Genomic DNA, 19125 nt, shown 5'->3' with positions numbered 1-19125 from the left:
TCCGGTGTTAGACTTGTTTACCGCGAGTTCCGTGTTTGTATTTCAAACTTGAACTTTGCAACTTTTAAACAATCATTTAACAATCGTGAACAATTGTTTTGTCGTCTTTCAGACTTGTTGCTAACAATCTTCATTGAATGACTAACAACATAGACCTTATCCTCACTAGTACATTAGACACTGTTGCCTTCATCCGGTTAAAAAACATCAGAGAAAAACCACACGCACCTTGGTATAACAGTCATACTCATACCCTTGAGAACAGCCTGTAATCTGGAGAGAAAATGGAGGAAAACTAAATTGGGGGTATTTAGAATTACTTATAGAGACAGTATGCTCAGCTACAGACAGGCGCTAAAAGCTGCTAGAGCTGAACACCTGAGCAAACTCAGAAAACAACAAAAACAATCCCAGGTTCCTTTTCAGTACAGTAGCTAAACTAACTACAAATCAGGTATCTGAAAAATGTGTTCCATCACAGTTTAGTAGTGAGGACTTTATGAATTTCTTCACTGAAAAAAACTTTGTTCGAGGTCCAACCTCTGAGATCATCTCCTGATCCAATCTCACCTAAAACTCCACAACTACACTGTTTTACATGTACAGGACAGGAAGAGCTGTATGATGTTATTACCAAAGCTAAATCAACAATGTCATTTAGATCCCATTCCAACTAAACTACTGGAAGAAGTGTTACATACATCTGCTGAGCCTCTTCTGAATATTATTAACTCCTCACTATCGTTAGGTCAGGCCCTAAATCCCTCAAGTTAGCAGTTATTAAGTCCTCCATTATGAAACCTAATTTAGATCCAAACACACTATCAAATTACAGACTCATATCAAATCTCCAGTTTATGTCTAAGATCTTAGAAAAGATTGTGTCTGCCCAGTTACTTTCCTACTTACAAGAGAACAATATCTTTGAAAAGTTTCAGTCAGGTTTCAGGCCCCATCATATCACAGAAACTGCTCTAGTTAAAATCACTTATGACCTGTTTTTAGCTTCAGATTAATGCTACATCTTGGTTAGTTTTCTAGATCTTAGTGCTGCATTCGACACTATAGATCATGATCTTCTCCTAGATCGCTTACAAAATGACATCGGCATTCAGGGACAGGCAAGCTGGTTTAAATCCTACCTGTATGATCTTTACCATTTGTAGCCTTAAATGGAGAGCTATCCAGGTTAAGGCAAGTAAATTATGGGGTGCCACAAGGTTTAGTTCTAAGACCCCTGCTTTTTACAATATACATGCTTTCCCTGGGAAATATTATCAGAAGGCATGGGATTAGCTTCCACTGCTATGCTGATGATACCCAGCTATATATCTCATCGAAACCAGGCGATACATCTCAATTGGCTCAGATAACTGATTGTGTTAAAGAATTAAAAGACTGGATGACTCATATCTTTCTATTAATAAATTCTGATAAGACAGAGATTTTGCTCATCGGCCCAAAAACCAGTACACAGAAGCTCCAGCATTTCAACCTGCATTTAGACGGATGTTCTGTAACTACTAGTTTGCCAGTAAAAGACCTGGGAGATATTTAAGCAACTTGTCTTTTAAAAATCACATCAACCATGTTACAAAAACAGGCTTTTTCCACCTTAGAAATATTTCTAAACTAAGAAACATGTCTATATCTGATGCAGAGAAGCTCGTCCATGCGTTCATGACCTCCAGACTTGATCATTGTAATGCATTACTAGGTGGTTGTCCTGCATCATTAATAAACAAGCTAGAGTTTGTACAGAATGCAGCAGCCAGAGTTTTCACAAGGTTGAGGAAATATGATCATATAACCCCAATCTTATCGTCCCTACACTGGCTTCCTGTTAAGTTTCGAATCCACTACAAACTACTGCTTCTTACTTACAAAACACTAAATGGTTTATTTCCCATGTATCTCTCCAGTCTTCTAATGGAATGGAAACTTATCGATCATTGGACAAGACACCTGTCATTCAAGATATACAGAAAGTATGAAATCTTATCACTTGGTTTCTTGTACATGTGTAAAGTCCAAAATAGTTAAACTATTTTTACGATTAGTGCACTTTTAAATATAAGAAAATAACAGAAGTAAACATAAGCAAGGAGAAACTGGAATGAATTCAAAGCTACTTTGAGGGTATGCAGTGATGTTGGAGAGGCTGCAGTATATCATCACATAACGATTAGTTTCTACACTTTTACGCATACGTTCCAACTTTCTCCTGCCGCAGAATGTTACTGCAGACGCTTTATGGTCTGATATCCATAGCTGGCTTTACCCAAATGCTCCTTATCTAAGAAATCTCACTGTGAAGGACATTATCTTTGGACTTTTAATGAACAATAACAAAGACGACTTTCTTGTTAATAAAATACTTCTGATAGGAACATTTTATATACACAAATCGAAATACTTGAAAGTGAAACCGACGTTTTTTTGCATTTTATAATGAGTTTATTTCTTTTACAAAAGCCCTTAAAGTGATTAAAAAGCAAAATGCAATGAATCTTTTGTCCTTTATAGAAAAATATGATTTGCAGAATAAACCATAGCCCTGTTTATTTTTTATCCTTTTTTATTTAATTGTATTATTATTATTATTATTATTATTATTATTATTATTATTATTATTATTATTATTATTATTATTATTATACATTTAATTTATTTATCTATTTTTATCCTCTTTCCCCTTAATATTTGTGTACATATTTGTATTTTCATGCACATGTTCTGTGTATTGTAATGTAAAATTCACGTTGTTTGTATATTTCTAATAGCTTAAAAAAAAATTCCTGTATATATTTAATGACAGGTGTCTCGTCCAATGATCGTCAAGTTGTCCATTCGCAAACTTTATCTACCTTCTCCGGTTTGTCTGAATTTTTTGTTTGTTTTCGGATTTGTTAATGTGTTTTGCACTTCTCGGCCACCGTGATCAGTTTTGTCTACAGGTTCAGGTTTGCTATATTGTCCTTGACTGTAAAGTTGCAGAACTCACAGCCTCCTTCTCAAGTGTTGGACACTTATGTGTAAGTTGTCAATCAGTGACAGACACAGAGTTATTTTAAAGTAAAAGCGAATGCAATCGTTTAGAGACTATAATCACACTCTTGATATCACCCAAATATGGATTGGTTCCCTTTTGAGTCTGGTTCCTCTTAAGGTTTCTTCCTCATAACATCTAAGGAAGTTTTTCCTATACTATTATATATGTTTTGTAATAATAGGTATTTTTACATTTAATGTTCTGAAATTGTCATAGCGCCTTTAAAGAGAAACCAGACAGCGCAAACAACCTCAAGATCCACCCCGATTTAACCTTTTCCCTCAATAACAAAACAAATCTAACAATCAAAACATGGTAACTGATGCAGATATTAATGTAGAAAATGAGGCTACAGTGGAGTAAAGAGGGAAAGATGTCAGAAAGCATGACAGCAGGTCACCAACAGATGGCAGTGTGGACACACAGTCAGGCTTCTGTGGGACTTAAACAAAAAACATTTCAATCATTCTCTTTAACATCCTCCGTTATCATCATCTCAAAAAATATACAGAATATAATAAACTAATTTCTACAAATAACTCTGAAAACCTTCAGCAAACGTCCATGGTTTCTATACTGAAGTGTGCAGTTTTTGCACATGTTCAGTGGAAATTTGGTTTCATTTTATATTAAAGCATATTAAGTTTTCAAAAGCTGTCAATTTAGAATTTACATTTACAGCAATTTGTAAACACTTTTATACAGAACCACTTAAATGATCTCATTTATACGACTTTGATGCAGTTGATGTGCCCAACATTGGCAGCTTGGTGGTGATCGGATTTTAATTTACGATCTTCTGATCTGAAAACTTCTTTTGGAATTTTTATTTTCCCTAAAAACTAAAAAAGATTAAATAATTTTATTATTGTACAGAAATAAACACAAACTTCACAGGAATAAACACACGATATACTTACATGTTAGATTTTATACATTTAATCATATTGTTATTTTTCCTTTCTCAACCTCCCACAGGATTCAGTTCTTTCAAGATTAATTTTAGTACTTTAAATATATTTTCATTAATTTCCCTAGGAATACGTTCCCTGATTTATTTATTTTAATATGATTTCTTTTTACAATTTATTCCCATGTTTTATTTCTTTATATTCCCACATACATTTTTTTTCTCCATAATATATTTAAATTTATTTACAAGTCTTCTTCTTCTTCTTCTTCTTTCGGCTGCTCCCATTAGGGGTCGCCACAGTGGATCATCCGTCTCCATACCACCCTGTCCTCTACATCTGCCTCTTTCACACCAACTACCTGCATGTCTTCCTTCACCACATCCATGAACCTCCTCCTTGGCCTTCCTCTTTTCCTCCTACCTGGTGGCTCCATCCTCAGCATTCTTCTACCAATATAATTCATGTCCCTCCTCTGCACATGTCCAAACCATCTCAATCTCGCCTCCCTCACCTTGTCACTAAAACATCCTACATGCGCTGTCCCTCTAATAAACTCATTTCTAATCTTGTCCATCCTCGTCACTCCCAACGAAAACCTTAACATCTTCAGCTCTGCTACCTCCAGCTCCACCTCCTGTCTTTTACTCAATGCCACTGTCTCTAATCCATACAACATCGCAGGTCTCACCACAGTCCTATAAACTTTCCCTTTCATTCTTGCAGATACCCTACTATCACAAATCACTCCTGTCACTCTTCTCCACCCACTCCACCCTGCCTGCACTCTTTTCTTTACTTCTCTAACACACTCTCCATTACTTTGCACTGTTGACCCCAGGTACCTGAACTCCTCCACCTTCTCCAGCTCTTCTCCCTGCAACCACATCTCTCCACTGCCCTCCCTCTCATACACACACATGTACTCTGTCTTACTCCTACTGAGTTTCATTCCCCTTCTCTCCAGCGCATATCTCCACCTCTCCAGGCTCTTCTCAACCTGCTCACTACTCTCACCACAAATCACAATATCATCCGCAAACATCATAGTCCAGGGAGACTCCTGTCTGACCTCGTCCGTCAACCTGTCCATCACCACTGCAAACAGGAAAGGGCTCAGGGCCGATCCTTGATGCAGTCCAACCTTCAACCTGAACCAGTCTGTCGTTCCTACTGCACACTTCACTGCCGTCACACTGTCCTCATACATGTCCTGCACCACCCTCACATACTTCTCTGACACACCTGACTTCCTCATACAATACCACAAATCCTCTCTTGGCACCCTGTCGTACGCCTTCTCTAAATCCACAAATACACAATGCAATTCCTTCTGTCTCTCTCTATACTTCTCCATCAACATTCTCAAAGCAAATAAGGCATCTGTGGTGCTCTTCCTCGGCATGAAACCATACTGTTGCTCACAGATGGTCACCTCTTCTCTCAGCCTGGCTTCCACTACTCTTTCCCATAACTTCATGGTGTGACTGATCAACTTAATTCCCCTGTAGTTACTGCAAGGCTGCACATCTCCCTTATGCTCCCTTATACCGGTATGTCATCTGGTCCAACCGACTTTCCACTCTTCATTCTCTTAATCGCTGCTCTCCCTTCCTCTTTACTAATCCTATCTACATCCTGCTTCACCAACTCCACATCATCCAACCTTCTCTCTCTCTGATTTTCCTCATTCATCAGCTTCTTAAAATACTTCCTCCACCTTCTCAACACACTCTCTTCTCTAGTCAACACATTTCCCTCTCCATCCTTTATTGCTCTAACTTGCAGTACATCCTTCCCAGCTCGGTCTCTCTGCCTGGCCAATCGGTATAAATCCTTTTCTCCTTCCTTAGTGTCCAACCTCTCCTACAGCTCCTCATATGCCTTTTCCTTGGCTTTCGCCACATCCCTCATTACCTGCTGCCGCATCTTCTTGTACTCCTGCCTACTTTTTTCATCACTCTGTCTATCCCACTTCTGCTTTGCCAACCTCTTTCTTCTTATGCTCTTCTGCACTTCCTCATTCCACCACCACGTCTCCTTGTCTTCCTTTCTATTTCCAGATGTCACACCAAGTACTTTTCTAGCTGCCTCCCTCAACACTCCTGCCGTAGTTGCCCAATCATCCAGCACCTCTTCACCACCACCAAGCCCCTGTCTGACCTCTTCCCTGAACCTCACACTGCACTGTTCCTCCTTCAGTTTCCACCATCTTATTCTTCTTGCATTCCTCACTCTCCTCCTCTTCTTCTTCTCCTCCAAAACCATCCTACAGACCACCATCCGATGCTGTCTAGCTACACTGTCCCCTGCCAACACCTTACAGTCTTCAATCTCCTTCAGGTTGCATCTCCTGCATAGCACATAGTCCACCTGTGTGCACCTTCCTCCACTCTTATACGTCACCCTATGATCCTCCTTCTTCTTGAAATAAGTGTTCACCACTGCCATTTCCATCCTTTTAGCAAAATCTACCACCATCTGCCCTTCCACATTCCTCTCCTTAAAACCATACCTACCCATCACCTCCTCATCACCTCTGTTCCCTTCACCTACATGCCCATTAAAGTCTTCCCCAATCACCAATCGTTCTTTCCTAGGTACACCATCTACCACTTCATCTAATTCACTCCAGAATCTTTCCTTCTCCTCCATCTCACAGCCAACTTGTGGAGCATAGGCACTGATGACATTTATCATCATCCCTTCAACTTCCACCTTCACGATCATCACCCTATCAGAAAGTCTCTTCACCTCCACTACACTCTTACTGTACTCTTCCTTCAGAATCACCCCTACACCATTTCTCTTTCCATCCACACCATGATAGAACAGTTTAAATCCACCTCCAATGCTCCTGGCCTTACTCCCTTTCCACTTGGTCTCCTGAACACACAGCATATCTACCTTTCTCCTCTCCATCATATCAGCTATCTCTTTCCCTTTACCCGTCATAGTACCAACATTTAAAGTACCAACCCAAACCTCCACTCTCCTACACTTCTCCTTTTCCTGCCGTCTCTGTATACGTCTTCCTCCTCTCCTTCTCCTCCTTCGGCCAACAGTAGCCCAATTTCCACCGGTACCCTGTCGGCTAACGATACCTGTGGCGTTCGTTGTTAACCCGGGCCTCAACCGATCCGGTATGAAATTCTCATTTGTGATCCGCATATTTCATTTGGCACGTTTTATGCTGGATGCCCTTCCTAACGCAACCCTCCCCATTTACCCGGGCTTGGGACCGGCACTAAGAGTACACTGGCTTGTGCCCCCCTAATGGCTGGGTTCAATTTATTTACAAGTATTAGTATTTTATTATTTTTTATTTTTATAGTATTTATTTTTAACATCATTTATTTTTCACAATTTATTTATTTCCACATGGAATTTTTCCATGTTATTCAGGATGTTTATGTAATACAGGATGCGTTTATTTATTTATTTATTTATTTATTTATTTATTTATTTATTTATTTATTTATTTATTTTTTCCAAAGAATGTATTTATTTCCACACATACAGCATTATTTACAATTCAGTTTTAAGCTAAAACAATTTTAAATCCACTTTTATATATTTTTTACACAAAAATAAATGCTTTAAACATTTATTTATTTAAATTTTTTTATGATTTAAGCCTCCCAAATCATCATTTCACATACTGTACTAGTTGCACACTATGGACACACTGGATCTCTTTTATAATTCCTTTATTACTCTAACTGAATTTAAACAGTGGAAGAAGTTTCATGAATTCAGGTTTATTATTCATTTTGGTTTTAGTTTCAAAATGCATGCTACATGCTAGATCAATATATTGTGTGTTCTTGTTTTCCTCAAATCATTTTCTCAGCCATGCTTCTTGATTATTATAGACTTTGATAGTGTGTATAGTATTATTATATTACAAATGTTTGTGGACACCTGACCACAAGAATATAAATGCTTTTTGAGCATCCCAGTCCACATGTAATCCCTATTTGCTGTTATAATAACCTCCTCTCTCCTGGGAAGATGTTCCACGAGATTTTGGAGTGTCCTGGTGGAGATTTGTGTGGAGATCATTCAGCCTGTTAGTAAAGTCAGGTACTGATGCAGGTGACGTGAGGAGGCCTGGGGTGCAGTCATTGCTTCAATTTATCCCAAATATGTGCAATAAGGTTTATAGCTTTATAGCAGGAGATTTTCCACTCCAACCCATATAAAGCATATCTTCATAAAGCTGGGTTTGTGCACAGGATCAGTGTCTTTCTGGAACAGGTTGGGGTCTCAGTGCAAGTAAAAGAGAAATGAAATTCTACAACATCCATAAACATTCTATACAATTCTGTAACTCCAATTTAGTGGCAACCCTAACCCTAACCCTAACTCTAACCCTAATCTCTATCCCTAACCCTAAATCCTAACCCTAACCCCTATATCCTAAATCCTAACCCTAAAAACCTAACCCTAACCCTAATTTCTAACCCTAACCCTAAATCTTAACCCCAACCCTAAACCTAACCCCTAAACCTAACCGCTAACCTTAACCCCAAACCTAACCCTAAAACCTAACCCTAATTTCTATCCCAATCCCTAACCCTAAATCCTAAACCTAACCTCTATCCCTAACCCTAAATCCTAACCCTAACACCTATATCCTAAATCCTAACCCTAACCCTAAATCCTAACCCTAACCCTAATCTCTATCCCTATCCCTAACCCTAAATCCTAACCCTAAATCCTAACCCTAAATCCTAACCCTAAATCCTAACCCTAACCGCTAACCTTAACCCCAACCCTAAACCTAACCCTTACCCTAACCGCCAACCTTAACCCCAAATCTAACCCTAAGCCTAACCCTAACTCTAACCCTAAGCCTAACCCTAACTCTAACCCTAACCCTAACCCTAACCCTAACCCTAACCCTAACCCTAACCCCAATCCTAACCCTAATCAAACACATGCTTCTGATGAGTTGGCAAGTTGGGACCGGTTTGCAAAGGCAGGAAAAACAACACATGGTGCATCCCATAGAACAGCAGGATGCAGAATTATGATCATACGAATAGCAATGAATATACTGGGATACATTTATAGGGAACATGTTGTTAGAGGTAATCATATCAAGTTTAAAGGTTTTGGCATAAAGGAGTTGGTGTTGGATCTATGATTGATGATCTCAAATGTTGAGCTATTTTATGAGTTGCTCAGTAACTCCTGGTCCCACAACGTCAACTGACTGTATAAGACTGTAAAAAGAACATTACACAGGTTTATAGATTTATAATCACACTCAATATCACCCAAATGAGGATGGGTTCCCCCTTTGAGTTTGGTTCCCTTCAAGGTTTCTTCCCTATAACATCTAAGGGAGTTTTTCCTTGCCACAGTTGCCATGGCTGCTCATCAGGGATAGATACACATCGTTCACCTTGACTGTTAAATTCTGTAAAGATGCTTTGGGACAATGTCTGTTGTGAAAAACGCAATAACTTGGTATAATTTGTTGCAGAAAAAAACAGCAAAACCATGCAGCTGCCCCAGAACCTGACCGCCATAATCTAACAGCTGACAATTACAATTGTAATCACGTTAAACAAACTGCTGTCTTTTGCTTGGCCGATGTTTCTGTCACTACGACTGCCTTTTCTCCACAAGTCCTATTCGATGACCTCAGAGAGCTCGTAACACGTCTGCGTTACTGAACTATTGCAGCCCCGTCTCGATTACCCAGATAATGACAATCTCTAGTTTAATGGTGTTTTATAGGGGAAGGGACTGTATTTTTTTAGAAAGCGGAGGCACGCCGTAAAGCTAAACACCCTGCATATTTTTCCTCGTGTTATTTTTGCTAGCAGGCTGGAGGAGGAGGAGGAGATCGGCTGAGGCTTACTTATCCGCCAGCAAATTGTTCTGCCACTTTTTTAACATATTGCAGATCAGAAGAGCAAAAAAAAACAAAAAAAAGCTGCCAGGGTATAGCACTAGGAATGAATTGACTATCCCAAAGATCAGATTCGGATCGCACGGATGCTTGTTTAAACCTTTTCACTTTGTGCCATCGTGCCGTTATTTCACTGCCCCCGAGTCTCAGGAACGACCAGCTCTGGTGGGACAGATTGTGCATGAATATTGAATCGATCCTTTTGGCTTTTTATAAATTAGACATGACTCTTGCCACAGACTTTGTCGAGTGCAGAGACGATTCGCTGCGAGCGATTGCTGTGCAAAATGGCACGGCGTCGTAGCCGTGTTAGGGCAGGGAGAGACAAACAGCTGCTCCGTCTGAGAAAGCAGGAGACATATTTAAAGATTAAGCACATTTTGAGGTCTTGAATTAATCCCTCTTGAGGGCATACAGGCTTTAACTTAGGCCTTTGTGACTGGAAAATAAATGAGAGAGCTGATAAAACACATTTGTGGCTGATAACAGATTAGTTGATCATATTTCAACTGGGATTTCTACAAACACAGGCAACTTTAATAGACTAGCCACATGAGCTCTTTAATAGGAAGGATTCCCATCTTACAAACAATTTTGAAATGCTGTTTTACTTAACTATAATGGGATTTTACTTGAATGGCATCAAATAAAGATCTAACAATCACTATGTAATGAAACCACTTTGCAGGAGTCCACTATAAAATGGTTGCAGATTCAAAATATATTTTGCTCTCTTGCAGTTATCCTGGTCAGGATTGGGGTGGATATGGAGCCTGATCCTGGGTGAGAGCCCAGAATACACCCTCTAAATGGTGTTCTTGGAAGGCCATACACACCTATTCACAAATGAAGGAAATCCACCTTCCGATGATGTGTTTCTTGGAGCTGAGAGGAAAATGAAGAACCAAGAAGAAACTCTCAAAGGTGCAGAGACCTGGAATCAAACATGGAAGGTGTAAGGTAACATCTAAATCTTACAAAAAAAAACACCAGGAGATCTTTAAAAAATGAACAGCGTGCTTGAATCGTAAGGTTTAAAAATGCTGGAGAATGTATTTAATGTTAACATTAAAATAATAAATATGCAGCCATGATGAATATGTAAGTAAGTATAAGTAATTGAAGACAGTTCCTTCCCAATGTGGTTAATTCCCACACTCTACAATTAAATGAAAGCAAATTGCAATAAAAGAAAACATTAAATTAGGCATAATAACAGAAAATTGAATTTTCAGCAGAAATTTATGTAACTGTGGTAGGTTTAGTCTAATAGTTAAGGTATTTGGCTCTGAGGTTTCTGAGTTCAAATCCCAGACACCTTTCTGTCACCTCAGGGCCCCTGTGCAAGGCCCTTAGTTCCAAAGCTTCCCATTTGTATGAATGAGATCAAGGTCGCTCTGGAAAATGGAGTCTGCCAAATGCTATCAATGCATTTTAATGTAAACAGACTTCGTCCACCTTAGAATTATTGATAAGCTAAGAAACATGTTGTCTATATCTGATGCAGAGAAGCTCGTCCATGCGTTCATGACCTCCAGACTGGATTATTGTAATGCATTACTAGGTGGTTGTCCTACATCATTAATAAACAAGCTACAGTTAGTCCAAAATGCAGCAGCCAGAGTTCTCACAAGGTGGAGAAAATATCATCCCTACTCTGGCTACCTGTTAGGTTTCGAATCGACTACAAACTACTGCTACTTACTTACAAAACACTAAATGGTTTATCTCCAATGTATCTCTCCAGTCTTCTAATGCACTACAATCCGTCATGCTCCTTGAGATCTCGAAACTCTGGACTTCTAGTAGTTCCTAGAATAACAAAGTCCACTAAAGGTGGTAGAACATTCTCACATTTAGCTCCTAAACTTTGGAATAGTCTTCCTGACAGTGTTCGTGTCTCAGACACACTCTCCCAGTGTAAGCGCAGATTAAAGATGTCCTACACATGAGACACATCACATATAATAAACTTGTGCTCCAGTACATCTGATCACATGCACATTATCAACTTATGCTGTTAATATCATGAACAGCAGCTATGCTAATTCCTTTACTGCTTCTCTTTTTTCTACCCATCCCAAGGCATCCTGAGGTTGTGCCAGCTCCAGTCACGTCCCGCCTCATCAAGATTGTGGACCTTTAAAAAACATCCCGAACCATCTAGATACTTATCAGCGCCATTTAGATCCCGCTTCTTGGAGAGTTTGGACATTGGACCTCCTTGAGTGTTTAAAGGCTCTGGCATGGGGAAGCTGGTGTTGGATCTGTGATGATAACAAATGTTGAACTATTTTATGAGTTGCTCATTAGCTCCTGGTTCCACAAAATCAATTGACTGTATAAGACTGTAGAAAGGACATTACTCATAATCACACACTCCAGTGTTCATGGTAGTTCTCACTCTGGGGTTTTGTATTGTTTTTAAGATTTATAATCACACTCTTGATATCACTCAAATGAGGATGGGTTCCCCTCTTGAGTCTGGTTCTTCCTCATAACATCTAGGGGAGTTTTTTCTTGACACATCGTTCACTTTAATTCTTAAATTCTGTAAAGCTGCTTTGAGACAATGTCCATTGTGAAAAGTGCTATAGAGATAAATGTGAACTTGAACTTGATTTACCTTCCAGAATGCAGAAACAGTTCAAATGATTTCAAATATCTGCAATAATGGGCGGTTCTCAGTGGTTACTCTGGGTGACTGTTCGAAAAAAGTCAGGGGTTCAAGCCACAGTATTGCTAAGCTGTCACTCTTGGGGCCTTTGAGCAAGGCACTTAACCCTCTGGGGGTTAGCTCCAGGGGGGCTGTGAATGGCTGACCCTTCACTTTGACACAAGCTTTCTAACATCACTTAAATTCTTCTGTGCTGCAAAGTACATGTGTATTAAGAAACTTGATTCATCTTTCTTTCTTTCATTATGTCTTCAATATGCATTTGCAAAAATAAACCCCCCAAAAAACAGGTTGAGGTAGTAGGCATTATGCAGAATGTTGAAGAGCTTGTCCTTGGTATTCTTCTTGGAAAAAAGACAAGAACTAAAAAGAACTAAAAGCTACCAACTGAAAAGTTTAAAGCAGATATGGGTTTCCTTCAAAAGCTTTATGAACAACTGCTCACACTGTATCAAAAGGCAGTCAGAAGGCAAAATGCTATCTGCACTCTTCTGCATACATACAATCAACTGGGATTGGCTAGCATCATTGTGAGTAATGTAGCTCCTCCCACTCAGAGTATACAGTTAGTTTAGCTGCCTTGAAAAAGTTGAGACACTGTCAGGAATAAAACTAATTACTTCTAATGGATCCATGATTGACGTGCCGCTCAGAAACCCAAAATTCTTGTATCTGGGATGTTGGCCAATTTTATATAAATAACACTGAGGTCTTAGTTAGACTCTTTAAAACTGTAAAACACTAAGCAAAGTTGAATCAAGTGAGAAGAAAGATAGATTTGTATATTTTGAGTCTTGATTGGGCAAGAAAACATACTCCACATCTTACAGTGTATTGTATTGTGTTGTATTTATACGTAATAACATGGATTAGGAAGAGCTTTATCTTGTTTGGATTGTAGTGGCTCCAGACTAATTTGATGCCCTCATTATTAAACACTGCATGTGGAAAATGCTAAATCTGACAGATTATTTTTTACAGAATCAGTATGAACCCACAATTGCAATTTAAACATTATAAAAAAGTTAACGGCATGTTGGGCAAAGGTTGAAAGAAATTAAAAAGAATGTGAAGATTAGGTTCCTAGAACGTTTACAGAATATAGAAAGTTTAAGAGAACATTAGAGATAGGGTTAAGAGAATACTGGGGAAGGTTAAAAAAAACAGTTAAGAGAAAATTAACAGAAGTTTAAGGAAAGGTTAATAAAACGTTAAAGAACATTTAGAGAACATTAGGGAAACGTTAAGAGAACATTTTGGGAAGATTACAAGAATTTTTTTTATCAAATTCTTTCAGCTTCTCCCATTAGGGGTCGCCACAGCAGATCATCCGTCTCCATCCACTTCTGTCCTCTACATCTACATTTCAAACCAACTACCTGCATGTCTTCCCTCAACACATCCATAAACCTCCTCCTTGGTCTTCCTCTTTTTCTCCTACCTGGTGGCTTCATCCTCAGCATTCTCCTACCGATATACCCCATGTCCCTCCACTACACATGTCTAAACCATCTCAATCACACCTCCTTCACCTTGTCTCCAAAACATCCTACATGCGCTCTAATAAACTAATTTCTAATCCTGTCCATCATCGACACTCGCCATGAAAATCACATCTTCTGCTACCTCCAGCTCAACTTTCTGTCTTCTACGTAATGCCACTGTCTCTAAACCATACAACATCACAGGTCTCACCACAGTCCTACAAGCTTTCCCTTTCACTCTCACAGATACTCTTCTATCACAAATCACTCCTGCTGTCACTCTTCTCCACCCATTCCACCCTGCCTGCACTCTTTTCTTCACTTCTCTAACACACTCTCCATTACTTTGCACTGTTGACCCTCAGGTACCTGAACTCCTCCACCTTCTCCACCTCTTCCTTCACCACTTCTCAACCTGCTCCCTACTCTCACCACAAATCACAATATCATCCGCAAACATCATAGTCCAGGGAGACTCCTGTCTGACCTCGTCCGTCAACCTGTCCATCACCACTGCAAACAGGAAAGAGTTTAGATCCGATCCTTGATGCAGTCCAACCTCCACCTTGAACCAGTCTGTCTTTCCTACTTCACACTTCACTGCTTTCACACTGTCCTTATACATGTCCTGCACCACCCTCACATACTTCTCTGACCTCCTCATACAATACCACAACTCCTCTCTCGGCATCCTGTCGTACGCTTTTTTTTAAATCCACAAACACACAATGCAACTCCTTCTGACCTTCTCTATACTTCTCCATCAACATCCTCAAAGCAAATAATGCATCTGTGGTGCTCTTTCTCAGCATGAAACCATACTGTTGCTCACAGATGGTCACCTCTTCTCTCAGCCTGGCTTCCACTACTCTTTCCCATTCTTCCATGGTTTGACTGATCAACTTAATTCCCCTGTAGTTACTGCAGGTCTGCACATCTCCCTTATTCTTTAAAACTGTCACCAGCACACTCCTTCTCCATTCCTCAGGCATCCTCTTACCTCCAAAATCTTTTTGAACAACCTGGTTAAAAACTCCACTGCATCTCTCCTAAACATCTCCATGCTTCTCTGGTCTTTCCGCTCTTCATACTCTTAATCGCTGCCTCTACCACTTCATCTAACTCACTCCAGAATTTTTCCTTCTCCTCCATAAGCACTGATGACATTTATCATTACCCCTTCAACTTTCAGCTTCATGTTCATCACTCCTCCACTACACTCTTACTAAACTCTTCCTTCAGAATCACCGCTACACCATTTCCCCTTTCATCCACATCATGATAGAACAGTTTAAACCCCCCTCCAATGTTCCTGGACTATCCACTTGGTCTCCTGAACACACAACATATCTACCTTTCTCCTCTCCATGTTTCACCAATGTTTAACCAAAGTGGCAGATCATTTGACCTTTGACTCTATGATATCCTGGATACAAATATCACTAGTCAGTCTATTAACCAAATCAGCAAAATCCCAAATCAATCAAGTCAATAAAGTGAGGCAAAAAAATCAGGTGATCAGCAGACAGATGTTTAACCTGGTGAAGAAGACCTCAATAAGCTAGACCCACGTGGTCAATATCAGAAAACTGTGCACGCTAGCAAAAAAAAAGCTAGGTAGTAATACTTGCAGATAGCTAAGAGCAAAAGTTCCCGATGATTCAGCAAAAATGTTGTTACAGTATTTACCAAGAATTATTCATAGTGACTGTGCAAAAGTTGTCATGTTTAGAAGTCCAGGAAAATAAAACAAGTTAGCAGACCATGTAATTGGTCATGTGGGCCATTGGATGAGCATTCTGGGAAAATGTTTTCTTAGGAGGGCAAATTATTTGCTTTTTCACCCTTGCTAAATATGAGTAAATACATTTATGAAAATTGTCTTAATTGGTTTACTGTTGATATCTCTCTTTTTTTTTTTAATATAAAAATACTCTGCTTTCTTGGATATAAAACAATTGCAAAGACAACAAAGTTTTCTAAAAAAAAAAAAAAAAAAGTTAATAAAAACTTAAATATATGTGTGGCACAATTATTGCCACTCTTTTAGTCAATATTTGGCTTCCTCGCTTTGCCAAGATAACAGCTCTGAGTCACTCTTTTAATGGCTTATGAGATTTGTAGCCAGTTAACCATCTTTGTGTTAATTTTGCTTTTCTTTCGGCTTCTCCCATTAGGGGTTACCACAGCGTCTGTATTAATGATGTTTGATTTGGCACATGTTTTTTATGCTGGATGCCCTTCCTAAAGCAACCCTCCCCATTTATCCGGGTTGGGACCGGCACTAAGAGTGCACTGGCATGTGCAACAGTAATGGCTGGGGTTGGTTCCCTGACCGGGGACTTTGATGATAGTAGAGCCTTTTTTCTTGAATCCCTTCCAAGCAACTTGATGATGATTAGAAGACCCCAGTGAATTGTTCTAAATTCTATGAACCGGCTACAATAGGAAATCCTAGCCTTGTAATAGACTAAAACCAGAACATAACTCTGACTCTTATTCTCTTGATGATGTTTCCAAGAACATCGATGTAGCAGAACTTTGGTTATAATGTTGTATGAAAACTACACCAAAATCAGAGCAGCCAAGAATTACACCAGGATTTTAATAGTACTTCCTTCCTGCCAAATACAGTAGCTATGATTTGGTTTGTTCAGCCCACATTGTCATAACTGCTTCCATTTGAACATATGACATTTAATTAGAAATTTCGGGAAAAACATTCCAGGATTCCGTGGCGATATTTACAACCCATACTTCATGTTATCATACTCCTCTTGAATTCTGCATTTTGTTCAGTCAGAAGTTTTTTATCACTTTTCTCAGTCATAGGAGGAGCTGTAACTTTAAACATTTACGATATTTAACTAAGATTTCCAACACAAGAAAGTCTTCAGAATGAGTGTCTTTGCAATTTCTCTGCAACATTATGCCCTAAAGATTCTACAACACTAAAAGGAACAATATACAGGTTCAAAGTATGATAGAAAATGATAACTGTTGGCTGTTATTTTAACAAATAAATAAATAAATCACACCACCCAATCATATGCTTGATGTTCATTAAAGAAAAGTTCAGCATCTCAGACCGCAGTAGAAATGCATTTTTTCATCTGTGACAAAATGTTAAACCATTAGGAGATCTTTAAAGAACCTTACAGAGTTTTTATACTTCATCTCTGTAATATTACCTTTAAAAGTTTAGGTTTAGTTTCGAACCCCTTTAGCATACCTTTAAAAGCTTTTCTGAAGAGCACAATACCCATCCATTTTTAAACCTTCAAATCTAGATGGAACTAATTAAAGTTCGGGGGTTCACGCCCCAGTATTGCCAAGCTGACAATGTTGGGCCCTTGAGCAAGGCCCTTAACTATCTGTGCTCCAGGGGTGCTGTATCATGGCACTTTGACCCCAGGTTCCTAACATCACTGCGATATGCAAAGAAAAAATTTTGTGCTGAGATAAACATGTGATAAGTAAAAAGCACCTTTATTTATTTATTTATTGGTTAATTTATTTATGTCCAACAAAGAAACTTTTGGGACTGCAGTAGAAATAATCTTTCACACCTTTTAAACTTTACGAGAGTTTTTTAAAAGTTTGTTCTGGTGGGATTACCTTTAAAAGTTGTATAAAGATCCAACCTGGAAAAAGTTTCCGAATCGGACCCCTTTATCGCATTACCCAGTGCTCGAATTGAGGGGGGCTGGGGGATCTGAGACCCCCCCATGACAAGTAAAAAAATAGACTTAGGGGGGGTCATCAAGATTATTTTAGTAATTAATATATGAATTACACAACAACTGGGGACCCCCCCCACTGGCATCCCCTAACGATTTTTAACCACTGAATCTATAGGAACCAACAGAAACCTTGAAAACATAAATTTTCAGCAGCAATTTCTCAGCTATATATTTACATATTCTCCACCCCAAGATAAATCAGTGTCCTGTTGGATGTGTGTGTGTAAGTTACTGTATGTGACAGAATGCTTGTATTGTCATATGTTAGGATGATTGCAGCTTTATGTCAGATATTTCCTGTGTTGGTCTCAGGATGGCGTCTGGGTAGGGTTTTGAACAAAACTCTCACAAATTTGCTTTGTCCTTGCCTTCCTTTTTGGATTTTCAGGATACTCTGGATATATAACTTCAGCCAAAGCTTGTGTTAAACAACAGCCTAACTAACTCTCTCTCTGATTTCACACACAGTCGGGTGTTTAGCTGTTTTTAATAAAAAAAAAAAATAAATGCTATATCATATATTTGATTGAAATTGTCATTTACTGAAATGTATCCATTTGGAGAATTGAGGTATAAGTAAAAAAGTGATCAGTACGACTAATGAATACAAATTGTTGAATTTGGCAAATGCTCAGCCCAGCAAAATCATTTTCTCATGAGCAAAGCGGATCGCTCGCTCGCTTCTCAAGAGGATGGCATGAAACTTTTTATGATGGACAGAAAAAGCACCCTTGATCATTCTCATGAATCAGTATGAGCTGGATTTTTTTGGCATTTAACTTTTATACGGATTTGAGCAGTTTAGTGGCTAAAATCAAGATCGGGATTAAAGTTCATTCAAATCTCAGAAAATATTACCTAATGCTTATTTCATTTTTGATGAAATTTTATAAATCGATCTTTTTGATTTTCAGCTTTTGGAATGATCCCTGTGAAGCATTTTATTCTCATGCTAAAATCATGTAAATCCCATTCCCATTTTTATTTTTTTTTTTAAATATAATACATTTGTCATTCGTGAGGTCATGTTTCAAAGTTAGAGGAACACAGCACAGATAAATCACAGGCTTGAGAGTGACACTTGATCATTAGGAAAGGATGATCTCAACAATCATCCCGCCTTTCTCCGATCTTTGTCGAGTGGAAAACCTTCAACTTTTAACAGACGGTAATTAAAAAGAGCTTTGAGCCTGAACGATGTCGTAAAAAATGACGTTCTCTGCTTCTCTGTGTCCTCTGAGGTGAACTCAGTTCCTCTCTGGCAAGCACAAACTTTTCCCACCAAATTCCTTCTTCCTCAAACGATCCTCCCTTCTCCCAAAAGGCAGGATT

Source organism: Silurus aristotelis (genome assembly GCF_946808225.1).
Source record: "Silurus aristotelis genome assembly, chromosome: 4".
Classification (NCBI taxonomy): Eukaryota; Metazoa; Chordata; class Actinopteri; order Siluriformes; family Siluridae; genus Silurus; species Silurus aristotelis.
Note: the sequence above shows the minus strand (reverse complement) of the source record.